Here is a 12,759-nt window from a genome sequence, read left to right on the forward strand (position 1 = left end):
CACCCCCCCCCCCCCCCCGGCAGCTCCCCCTCGTGGATAGGCGTGTTTTGATGTGGTAGGTCTTTGAGGCTGCTCTCGGAGGCTCCGCCTTGGTGTCTACAGAGATTAGATAGGGGCACGCCAAGCTCTGCTGAACTACGAACTGTAGGCCACTCTAATGAGTCCAATCTCCTTTTGCCTCTGTTGAGCCGAGTTGTATTTTCCAGGCCTGCCTCGGTTCAAAGTTCCAGTCCATGCACTTTTTATGCTACCACAGATGAGATGTTTTTGTTTTGGTTGCTGGCTTCTTAGGGGGAGGAATCGGTTTGTCTTGGCTCAGGCTGGGGTTTTGGCTGCCCGTGCCTGAGGCGAGATGCTCAGCAGGAGGTGAAGTGTGTGCACAGTCACAGACTCAACCCCCAGTGGGGATGGCATTAGCGTTGGGAGAGGAATGAGGGCGTAGCTGTTGCCAGAGGCTGCACCAGGAGCTGCTGGAAATGAGCTGGGAGCTCCTGCAGCCTGCACGCACACCCAGGTCTCCACTGTTGCCAACTCTCTGCCAGGATCGCGCAAAGGTGGGGGCTATTTTTTCCCTGTTGGCACCCAGGATTCAGGGTTCGTGCGGCCAATGCTGGGGGTGAGATGCGCTGTGGAAATGAGGTGCGTGCTCCTACTCCCAAAACCGAGGTCGAAGTGAGCACCCCTGACACCGTAGCTGCAGCAGTCGCAGACTCCTCGCCAAGATGGCGCTGGGCTGGAAGCTGTTCCTTCCCTTGCACCACCTGGGTTAGGGATTTAGGCTACCCAGCAGTTATCTATGGAGTGAGCTTCTCTCTCCAAGTGCAGTTAAGCGTTCTTTACCTCTTCCCCAGAGACAGTACTATGAGCGTGTTCAGTCTCTCTGTCTCTTCCCTTTGTCTCTCGGGCTCCTCCGCGCACTTGCCCTGCATTGGGCGGGGGCTCCCACCTCCCCTGCCCATCTCGGGCTGGCCAGTTTTCAGATCTCCCCAGTTCGCATTCACTCACTCAGGTATCCTTGAGGTTCTCCTCCTTCTGGAGTCCGTATTTTCTGCTTCCGCTCTTGCAGATGAGAGTAATGTCCTTCTCAGCTCGATCGATGGGGCAGGCGAAGTTTACAGAGTTCCCTTCCTATCCGCCATCTTGGCTCCTCCCCCTGAATTTCTTTTTCTTTATACTATGCATATCTATCAGTGGTTTCTGATTTCTTGTTACCTTTAGGTTTGTATGCTACATCTTCTGCTCTAGCAATCCATATTAAGTCAATGATCCCCAAAGTATGAACCCATTTGTTTCCTCCCCACAACCCCACCCATATTAGGTATGTGGCATTATACTTTATATCCTTTTATTTTGTGAATCTCATGACTGATTTTTATAGATATACTTATTTTTACTGCTTTTGTGCTTCCTACTTTTCTCACTCTTACTTATGGCCTTTCCTTTTCACTTAGAGAGTCCCCTTCAATACTTATTGTAGGGCTTGTTTAGTGGTCATGAATTCTTTTATCTTTTGTTTGTCCGGAAAACTCATCATCTCTCCTTCTATTTTGAATGATAGCCTTGCTGAATAGAGTACTCTTGGTTGCGGGTTTTTCCCTCTCAGCACTTTGAATATATCATTCCATTCCCTTCAGGCCTGCAAAGTTTCTGTTGAAAAATCTACTGATAGCCTAGTGGGGCTTCCCTTTTATGTAACTGTTTTCTCTTACAGCTTTTAAGATTCTTTCTTTATCTATCTTTATCTTTTTGCTATTTTAGTTACTGTGTGTCTTGGTGTGGACTTCCTTTGGTTGATTTTATTGAGGGATCTCAGAATTCTCCTGTATCTGAATTTCTGTTTCCTTCCACACGTTTGGAAAGTTTTTAGATACTGTTTCTTCAAATAAGTGTCCCGCCCCCTTTTCTCTCTTCTTCTTCTGGGACCCCTATGATGTGAATGCTATTACCCTTGATAGAGTCTGTTCTCATTTTGTATAACTATTTTTTCTCTCACCTGCTCAGCTTGATTACTTTCCATTACTCTGTCCTCTTGGCTGCTGATTTGTTCTTCTGTTTCTAGTCTCCTATTTATTTCACCTACTGTATTTGTAATTCAATTATTATATTCTTCTTTTCTGTTTTTTTTTTAATCTCCTTGTTAAGGGTCTCACTGATGTTCTCCACTCTTGTCTCAAGCTCAATATCTTTGTGGTCATTACTTTAAATTCTCTATCAGGAATATTACTTATCACAATCTTGCTTAGGTCTCTGGCTGTTTTTTCCTTTGGGACATATTTCTCTTTCTCCTCATTTTGTCTAACTCTCTATGTCTGTGTCTGTGTGTGAGGAAAGTAAGCTCTTGAAAGTCATGGGTGGGGGCAGGCACTGATCCTTTAACAAGCAGCACTGGTCCTTTGCCAGAGGGAACATGCCTCCAATGCCAAAGGTGGGGCCAGCTGCTGCATCTGCAAAATGTGTGCAGGCAAGGCATGCAGTTTTAGCAAGGTGTGCATGTCATCCATGGGAGGTGATAGACTGCCGCCACAGGGACTGAGATTCTGTAAAGTGCATGGGTAGGAGGAGTAGTGTTGGCAAGGTTTGCAATAGTTTTCTGTGGGAGGGAAGCTGCAGGGCCAGGACTGAGACAAGTCCAGCTGGAGGGAGTGGAATGCAGTGTAAGCAAGTTAGGTGGTGAATGCTGGTGCCCCACTGGTTCCTGCAGGTAGAATCGCTCTGCAATTAATAAATAACTCTTACTCCCATATGCCCCAGGCTTTTTTCAAACTGCTGTCTCTAAGCTATATCTCAGAGGGCTATTTGCCTTTGTCTCTTTAAGGGTGGGGATGGTTTCCTATCATCCTCCTGTCTGTCTCTTTAAGGGTGGGGATGGTTTCCTATCATCCTCCTTCCTGTCTCTTTAAGGGTGGGGATGGTTTCCTATCATCCTCCAAGCTCTCCCAGACCAGAGTCCTCTAATTTTTAAAGTTCTAGGCTTTATGTCCTGCTACGTGTAAGCACTTTCAAAATTTGGTCCTTCTAGTTTTCAAAGCCAAATGCTATGAGGATTTGTCTTCACCATGTGGGCTTCAGAGTGTAGTAGTCTTTTTCTCTTTCCTCTCTGACACTGTGACCCTCTTCCTTGCACTGAGGACCACAGTTCATTTAGCTCTGCCCTGGGACTCCACCCTTTCTACCCTCTTCTTTTAAAAAAAAAATTAATGTTTATTCATTTTTGAGAGATAGAGAGACAGGTATGTGTTGGGAAGCAGTAGAGAGAGAGGGAGACAGAGAATCGGAAGCAGGCTCCAGGCTCTGAGCTGTCAGCACAGAGCCCAATGTGGGGCTTGAACCCATGGACTGTGAGAGCATGACCTGACCTAAGTTAGACACATAACCAACTGAGCCACCCAGGTACCCCTGGCCTCTTCTTTACAGTTAGTTGTGGAGTTTTCTCTGCCAATCTTCAGGCCATTTTCTAGCTTATTTACACTGATACAAGTGTTACCTAGTCATGTCCATGGGATGAAGTGAGCTTAAGGTCTTTCTACTCCACCATTTTCACTGGAAGTCAACTATCTAACTCTTAATGTCAGTCTGTTTTTATGTTCAGAATGACATCTAAACTGATGTTAACTTATTCAGGACAACAATAATTTCTGACTTGTGAGGTTTATGTTCATCTTTAACTTTCTTCTCTGTACATATTTGTATTGTCAGGTTTATTTCCATGAATGACATGAGGACATTTTTGTTTGTTTTTTCTTTCACGAAGAATATGGATTGTTATTCTTAGGGGAGTCTGGGTGGCTCAGTCGGTTATGTGTAGGTTAAGTGACAAACTCTTGGTTTCGGCTCAGGTTGTGACCTCAGGTCTCCCTGTATCAGGCTCTGCACTGACAGCATGGAATCTTCTTAGGATTCTCTCTATCCCCTCCCCCCACTTGCACTGTCTCTGTCTCTCTCAAAATAAACTTTAAAACTTTTTTAATTTATGTATTTTAATTAAAATGTATTCAACCTGGCCTTCAATGTCAGATAGAGCTAGATTCAAATCCTAGATTTATTATATCCTGCTTGTGACCTCAAGTAAGTTCCCTAGCCTCTGTTAGCTTTCATTTCAAATGGAGATATTTACCTTCAGTGGCCATGGTTGGGATTTGAGATGGTATGTGTCAAATAGCTAACACAGTGCCTGGCAATAGAAGGTGCTTACCCAGCAAATGAGAACCATTTATTATTTCTATTAGTGTAATCCCAGTGTGTTGTTTCTGTCCTTCAAATTTTCCCTACCTCTCCACATCTAACAAAGTGCTGTGTCACCAAGACTTTGGTATTAAACTGCTGTTGTGTCTGTTCCATGTGGGCAAAGCTTCCAGTGGGAGCCCCCACCTACCCCCTTGTCTCTCTTAAGTACCACCCAAAATTGCATGGAGATTGGGGTGCCTGGGTGGCTCAGTGGGTTCAGCATCTGACTTCAGCTCAGGTCATGATCTCACAGTTGTTCATAAGTTCGAGCCCCACGTCAGGCTTTGTGCTGACAGCTCAGAGCCTGGAGCTTGCTTTGGATTCTGTGTTTCCCACCCCTGCTCACGCTCTGTCTCTCTCTCTCAAAAATAAATAAATATTTTTTAAATTTTTAATAAAAATAAAAATAAATAAAATTGTATGGAAAGACCTTATTTTCTATTTGCAAACACTATTTAACTGAAGGGTGTTCCTGTATCCAGGCCAGCATCTTGCAGATAATACTAGTGGTTTCTGTTGTTTTTGTTTTGTGTAAAGGTTGGTTCGAATGAGCACATTTGCCATTCTGTCTTAAGGTTATGACTCCGTATGCTACATAGTAGTGCCACTGTGATGCTCCGTGGATGGGTTTAAACTATATCTGTAAACAACTAAAAGCCTCCTTTGATGGCCTCAGTAGGAGAAGGATGGAGCCTAATTTAAAGTTGAACCAAGCGGAGCTGGGCTCATTGGTCCCATGTGTGCCCTACTTCTTCAATTCCAGCTTGCAAAGGGCGTCCCTCACCAATATAGAGCCACCCAGATCTTTAACGTTATGTTGTCCTTAGAATAATCTTTACAGAAAAGAAAGTTCTAGCAATTAACTAATCTGGGTTATTTGCCCACGTGGTGTTCTTTTCCACCCTGATTTTCACCCTTTCTTTCTTGTGCAGCGTGGCTCTCAGAGACACCAAAGGATCCTTACTTTTTATAAGACTGCGACCTGACAGGCATCACCTAGCAAAACTTTCTGTCCCACAGTGCATCACAATAGCCTTTTGAGTGATGTAGGAGGATCAAGTCCTATATCTCTGTATTGTGGTAAATTCAGCAGTAGGAGGCGGTGGAAATAACCGCTGTCCTCAGAAGATTGCTTTTAAGAACAAAGAGGACTTTCCCCACTGGAGCCCAAGTAGGTAATACCGAATCTCTCTCCTCTCACCTCGTGCTTGCAGCACTAAATTGCTGGTTGCATTTTGAATGATCTGGAGACAAGTGCTCACAATTAAGCAAACTTTGTGGCAAACCATTCTGTAAAGCCAAGAATTCTTTTGGAACATGAATGTTCATACCCCTCAGCTTCAAATTATTTGGGTAGATTTAGCTCATCTTTTTTTTTTTTTAATAGAAATGAGGTATACCCATGTTAAGGCATCTGGCTCTCTGCAATACAAAGTAGAACAAAAATTAAAGGGGCCCCTGAGTGACTTAGTCGGTTAAGCCTCTGACAGGCTCAGGTCATGATCTCATGGTTCGTGAGTTCAAGCCTTGTGTCCTGCTCTTTGCTTGCTCCTGCCTGCTTCAGATTCTGTGTCTCCCTCTCTCTCTCTGCCCCTCCCTGTGCTCTCTCTCAAAAATAAACAAATATTAAAAAATTAAAACAGGACAAAGATTAAAAACTGTTTACTAGATTAACAGGTTAGTGAGTTGACGACTAGTTGATTGATTCTTTCATTCATTCATTCCAAAGTATGCATAGAGCACTTCCTTGGAGGGAGAAAACTCTGCAAGTCAGTGAGGCAGGAGAAGGCCAAGGGCAGTGAAGATAGTGGCTGCTGAAACAATATAGTCCCAGTATCTAAGAGCTGGTATTTCAGGTGGACAGGCGGGACCTTGTATGAAACTCATGTCTTGTTCTTTGAAGAATCTTTAGAACCTTATCCAAGGCCTGGCACAAACTTTTTACTCATTAAATGTTTTCTTAAATGATAGAATGAATAGATGAATTCAGAAATCAATAAACCAATGAGGACAGGCCTTAGAACCAAAATGCATTATAGGATTAACTAAGGGCTCTGGGAGTCCAGAGGTGGGCAGTGGACCGTTTGGAACCCAGAACAGAGGCATTGAAGATGACACAGAACTTTACTAAGGCCAGGAATGTGGGCAGAACTTAGATACCAAAGAAGGGAAGGAAAAGCATTGAGGCAGTAGAATTCAGAGTAGGATTGAGTGTATGTGGGGGGAGGGGGATGATAACCAAACCTTGTGAACTGGGAAGACTGGTTTCTTGGTGAAACAGAAGAAATAGGGGACAGTCCAGGTAATTCAGTAATGGAAAGCCCTTCCTCAATGTCTTCTCACAACACACATGCTCAAAGGTAGGTGGTAGCAACCACCCACACTCTAGAGGGGCCCTGGACTCAACCAGGTCATTGTCATTGCCCAGGCAGGGTGGGTCACCTCCGCTCTGAGCAAGCCCCCCACCGATGGCTTCTCTGCACTGTCAAATCACTAGGGAGGGGCTTTCCCTGGGGGCCCAACTTCCCCCGACGCCTTGAAGACCTCTAAGGAAAGGCAATGAGGGCTCTGGGGGTATAAAATACATCTAGAAAACCAATTGTTGCTACTCATATGCCACTTTAATGCCACCTTCTGTTTCTCGAATTTTCCCAAAGTTATGGATAAATAACATTAGAATCTCGGGACCCTGACTACTATCCTGCCTTTGATCTTTCTTTGGACAGATTAATTAAATGATAAAATTTGCTAATTATTTGAGCTTCACCAGCTGATCAAACTTCCCAGGCAATGACTACTGGTTCCACTCAGTGCCATACTAGGAGGATCTAACCTTCTATTAACTAATATTATTTTTCATCTTTTCTACCATAAAAAATGGTTGTCAGTTTAGATTTTCAACAGAAAGCCCATCTCCATGAGGAAAGCTGATCAGGGAAAACGTTCAGGTTTTCTGAAGCAAATATGACATCTATTCTTGGAACCTTTTTCTTTAAAATTCTGAAAAAGGTGGGGGGGTGGCTGCGGATGGCACGTGGGTGGCTCAATTGGGTTAGCGGGTTAGCATCTGACTTTGGCTCCCATTATGATCTCACAGTTTGCAGGTTCAAACTCGCATCAGGCTCTGAGCTGACAGCTAGCTCAGAGCCAGAAGCCTGCTTCGGACTCTGTGTCTCCCTCTCTGACCCTCTTCCATTCATGCTCTGTCTGTCTGTCTGTCTCTCTCTCTCTCTCTCTCAAGAATAAATGAACATTAAAAAAATAATAAAATTCTGGAAAAAGGGCGCGGGTAGGGGGTGGGGACACAGTCACTCAACTCCCTGAAGGGTAACTTGTCAAGGATTCTGTTTTAGTGGCTACTAAGCTTCAATTTTATATCAACTCATGCGACACTTTGATTAATGTCAGACTTGATCTCTTCCACCAGGTAAGTAACAAGAGAGCAGAACCAAATGTCTCTTGCTAAATGCTTTTTCCCTAGTGCCTGGCACAGTGCTGAGCAAAGGTAGTCGATCAATACATATCCGTTGAGTGGATCAATGGATCAGTAGCACTGAAGCAGAAGGAGAGGGCTTTGAAGTCAGATTTGGCTTTTTTTTTTTTTTTTTTTTTTGGCTCGTTTACTGGCTGTGTAACCTTCAACATGAAATTTAACATCTACTAGAAATTGAGGATAATGAAGGACTCCTGAGAGGATTGAGTGAAATAGCATATGTGACAACCTTTCCCAACCTTTTCCCCCAGAGAGCAGCTGCTTTTTTTCAAAATTGTTTTGGTTATTTTAGTTCCCCTGCATTCCCAAATAAACTTTAGAATAAACTTGTCTATATTCTCCCAAAAACTCCTGCTGAGTAGTTTGACCAGATAAACCAGATCAATTTGGGAAGATTGTCATCTTTACTATGTTGAGTCTCCCAAACCATGAACATAGTATGTCTCTCAGATCTTTGATTTTTTTCCATCAATTTTGTAGCCTTCAACTTACAGAGTCTGTGCATGTCTTGTTAGACATAATGTTTCTCTTTTTTCTTTTGAGCTATTATAAATAATTGTTTCAAATTTTTTGTTCCAATTTTTTATTTAAAGTATATTAATATAATTATGTGTGTTGGCCTTGTATCCTATAATCTTATTTAAAAAGTTATTAGGGGGCACCTGGGTGGTTCAGTCGGTTAAACATCCAACTTCGGCTCAAGTCATGATCTCACAGTTCGTGGATTCGAGCCCTGCATTGGGCTCTGTGCCGACAGCTCAGAGCCTGGAGCCTGCTTCGGATTCTGTCTCTCCTTCTCTCTCTCTGCCTCTTCCCCTCTCATGCTGTTTCTCTATCTCTTAAAAAAACTAAATATACATTAAAAAATTTTTTTTCAAGTTATTAGTTTTGGGATGCCTGGGTGACTCAGTCATCTGGATTCAGCATCCAACTCTTGATTTCAGCTCAGGTCATGATCTCACAGTGGTGAGATCAAGCCCCATGTCAGGCTCAGTGCAGAGCACAGAACCTGCTTGAGATTCTCTCTCTCTCTCTCTCTCTCTCTCTCTCTCTGCCTCTCTTCTAGCTCATGCTCATTCTCTTTCACTCTCTCTCAAAATAAAAAATCGTTAAGAGTTCATTCACAGGCTCCTTAGGATTTTCTACATAGACTAGTATTCATAAATAGGGACAGTTTTCTTCTGTTCCATCTGTATGCCTTATATTTCTGGCCCTGGCCTTATTGTACTGTGGAGGAGTGCCTGCACTATGTTGAATAGGAGTGATAAGAGTGACATCTTTGCTTTATTTCTGATTTTAGGAAGAAATCAGTCTTTCTCCATTAAGTATAATGTTCGTTGTAAATTTCTATAGATATGCCTTATCCAGTTCAAAAACTCTCCTCATGGTTGGCTAAGAAATTTTACCATAAATAGACAGGTTTTATCAGATTTTTTTTTTACTGTCCTTTTATTTAACAGAATTCTGATTTGATCCATAATATATTCTGTAATACCAAAAAGTTGCTGAAAACGTTGACAAGATAAATCTTATGCCTTTGTCCCTGAAGTCAGCATGTTGAATATTACCATTGAGGAAGTTTATTGCAATATATGCCTTTTACTCGTGTGCCTTAGTTCACCTTCTGAACATCAGCTTAATAAAAAGTTCTATTATTAAACTTTCATTTCTGTGCCCTGGGAGTCTAACTACAGTGGTTTATGGGCCGGTGTTAATTAATTGGAAGTGGTTAAAATTCTCCTAAATAGAGCCATGAAGATGCCCAAATTTTATCTCATTCTTAGGAATGTATCTAAGGAATAAATTCCCTAGAATCAAAATAGATTTATATTCAGCACGATCAAAATGTCCAGTATTAGGGGACTGGATTTCATAAATTCTGGCATATTCAGTTACTCAATAAATACTAATGAAATGTCCACCATATGCCAATTTGTATCTTTAGCCCTAGGGATACAGCAGTGAGCATAAGAGACAAACTTCCTTGCCCTCATGGAGACTACTTTCCAATAAGGAGAAAGACCTAAATAAGATACATAAGTAAACATGTAGTATAGCGGATGGTGATGAGTATTTTGGAGAAAAATGAAACAGAGCATGGGGAAGGAGTCCAGGTGTGGGAGAGGAATGGGGTGCTGTCTTAAATAAAGTGATGGTTGGGCCTCATCAAACAACATAGAGGAACATTAAATATCAAAATTAGGAATATTCTGTAGTGGGGCGCCTGGGTGGCTCCATCGGTTAAGCGTCCAACTTCTGCTCAGGTCATGATTTCCCAGTTTTTTAGTTCAAGCCCCATGTCAGGCTCTGTGCTGACAGCTCAGAGCCTACAGTCTCCTTCGGATTCTGTCTCATTCTCTCTCTGCCTTTTCCCCACTTGTGCTCTGTCTCTCTCTCTCAAAAATAAATAACTGTAAAACGTTTAAAAAAAAAAAAAAAAAGGAAGAAAGAAAATGGCTCCTGGGTGGCTCAGTCAGGTAAGCATCCAACTTTGGCTCAGGTCATGATCTCACAGCTTGTGGGTTCGAGCCTCCATCCGGCTCTGTGCTGACAGCTCAAAGCCTGGATCTGCTTCAGATTCTGTGTCTCCCTCTCTCTCTGTCCCTTCCCTGCTCACACTCTGTCCCCCTCCAACAATAAATAAACAATAAAAATTTTTTTTAATATTTTTTAAAAAAGAAAGAATAATCAGTAGCCATGTGGAAAAACTTTTATGATACCTCTTTAAGTGAAAAACAAAGAATATAAAACATGAGGTCTGCCATGGTTTCGAGTATTTAAGTATGTGTGTGTACATATATACATATACATATATAATGTGTATAAAATATTAAAAATGAAAACTGGATAATTTTCATATTATTTTACACCATTATTTACTCTGAGCATAATTATGTCTTCAGTTTAAAATTTTAAAAACTTTAAGGTTCCCTAAGGCAAATTCAAAATTGAATGAAATGTATGATGGGGATCCAGCTAGAATTCCCCTTTGCCCTGGAAGGATTTTATCTGGAGCACCTCTGAGGAAGAATCTTCTATTCAAGCAACTAATAAAAAGTCTATATTTTAAAAGAGATGGAAGTTCCGTTGTCCAGGGTGCCGAAAACAGTGGTTGTACAGTGTTGGCTGCAAGTGTGGAAATGATGGCAAGCTTAACACGTGTTTGTAATTATCTCCTTCAGATTTGGCATGTGAATCTATTTTTTACAATCGACTAAAATAAAACGAACCGACATATCTTAGTGCAAACTACATTCTCTTATTTGTTCCAGACATGACAAGTAATCACACAAGATGTGACTTGGTAGCCTGTACATGTGATAGCAACCGTTCTCCAAAGATGCAGAAAGACAGGTTGCAACCGTTGCCAGACAACGTCTTCCAATGATTCTGAGAGCTCAGACTCCATGTGGGCTGTTCGTTGTGCTCCTCCGAAAATGTTTTTGTGGCGTGGCCAAAGCATGGCAGCCCAGGACTGGTTTATTCCCTCCGGTGTTGATTCAGAATTCCTAGGCACTGAGCAAGCACTCTATCCTCAAAGGCAGACGTGGTGTTGTCTTAGTGAGGCACAAACGTCCTGAATATCTTCCATTCTTGTCTCCAGCATGTCACATCTGGTGAAGGAAAACCCCGGCAGTCACAAAGCTTTCCAAGTTCAGGCAAGAGCTCAATGGTGTTTACTCAGATTTTCTCTTTTGTTCTTTCTTCTTCTTCTTCTTCTTCTTCTTCTTCTTCTTCTTCTTCTTCTTCTTCTTCTTCTTCTTCTTCTTCTTTTTTAAAATAATCACAGTAGCACTAAAAGAAAAACACAAGATTACATAATGAACAGAATGCACTGGAGAGCCAAACTATTTGAATGTAATCTTGCTTGAAAATGTTCAAGTCTCTTGAAAAACACATTCAGAGGTGAAATAATGCAGCTAGCTGGCCTGTGGATGATCCGTGGACAAGTCTTGACTAGAAAAGGGAAGAAGGAGGCACCACAAACTGTTTTCCAAACTACCTCCCTGCAGGTTCCTGCTTCCTTGGGGCTGTCCTGCTTTTGTTTTGGCTGATGGTCTGGGCACTCTGTGCTTGTTGCAATGTAGCACGGTACTCAAACGATTCTAGAACCAAATGGATTCCCATCCTGGTTTTCTCAGTGACCTTGTACAACTTATTTCTCAGTTGTTTTTTTTTTTTGTCCATAAAATAGCAGGTTTCTGGAAGGCTGATTCATGTCCCCTGATACATAGCACACGCCCATACATAAGAAACTCATATTTCTCTTTTCTCAAAGGTGCTGTTTGGGTTACAGAAACACACACACACACACACACACACACACACACACACACACACATTATTGCCTCACTTAACCCCCAGAGAGGTATTGTGATCATCAAAATACAAAGCAGGTGTCTTAGTCTGTTCTTGCTGCTGTAACAAACTCCCATAGACTGAGTGGTTTACAAACATCAGAACTGTATTCCTCACAGTTCCAAAGGCTGAAAGTCTGAGATCGGAGCACCAGGCTGGTGGAGTTCTACTGACAGCCTTCTTCTGGGTTGCAGGCTGCCCACTTCCTGTTGTGTCCTCAGGAGACAGAAGAGGCCAAGGGAGTCTTCTGCGGTCTCCTGAGAGCACCAGTTCCATTCACGGGGCCCCATCCTCTTTACTTTCCAAAGGCCCTACCTCCAAATACCACGGCTTTGGGATCAGGGTTTCACATGTGCATTTAAGGGGCTCAGGGGCACAGCACACAGACCTTCAGTCCCCTGCAGGGAGATGACTTTCCCCATTTCCTTGAGTCACATGGGTCTCTGTCTGACATTCGACTGCTATGCTGTTCTTCACCACATTTATCCAGACACAGGCCCAGCTGTCTGAATATACATAATATAAACATGCAGTACAAAATTGATGAGGTACACGAAAGGTAAACTGTAAAAAAGAAAGGCTTTCTCCCACTTTGGTCTCTCCATCATTGACTTTTTCTCAAGTGAATATTTCCATGGAGTGGTTTTCTGCTGCAAGTCTTCCTCTCCAGTAGATAATCAGCT

At 42.5% G+C, this 12,759-nt stretch overlaps 1 protein-coding gene across 5 annotated transcripts in view; it reads left to right on the forward strand.

The window, feature by feature from the left end:
• The first annotated feature begins 5,309 nt into the window (after window positions 1-5,309).
• C3H1orf100 (chromosome 3 C1orf100 homolog) overlaps window positions 5,310-12,759 on the forward strand; it is a 29,766-nt gene continuing 22,316 nt past the window's right edge. Inside the window, exon 1 of one of the 5 annotated variants that reach the window (XM_029933039.1) lies at window positions 5,310-5,399. The gene's annotated coding sequence lies outside the window, so the exon portion shown is untranslated. Of the gene's footprint in view, window positions 5,400-6,507; window positions 6,527-6,560; window positions 6,585-12,759 lie in introns of those variants that run through there. The other 4 variants (XM_029933040.1, XM_029933041.1, XM_029933042.1 and 1 more) reach the window with 4 other exon arrangements.

Source organism: Suricata suricatta, chromosome 3 (assembly GCF_006229205.1).
Source record: "Suricata suricatta isolate VVHF042 chromosome 3, meerkat_22Aug2017_6uvM2_HiC, whole genome shotgun sequence".
NCBI classification, from domain to species: Eukaryota; Metazoa; Chordata; class Mammalia; order Carnivora; family Herpestidae; genus Suricata; species Suricata suricatta.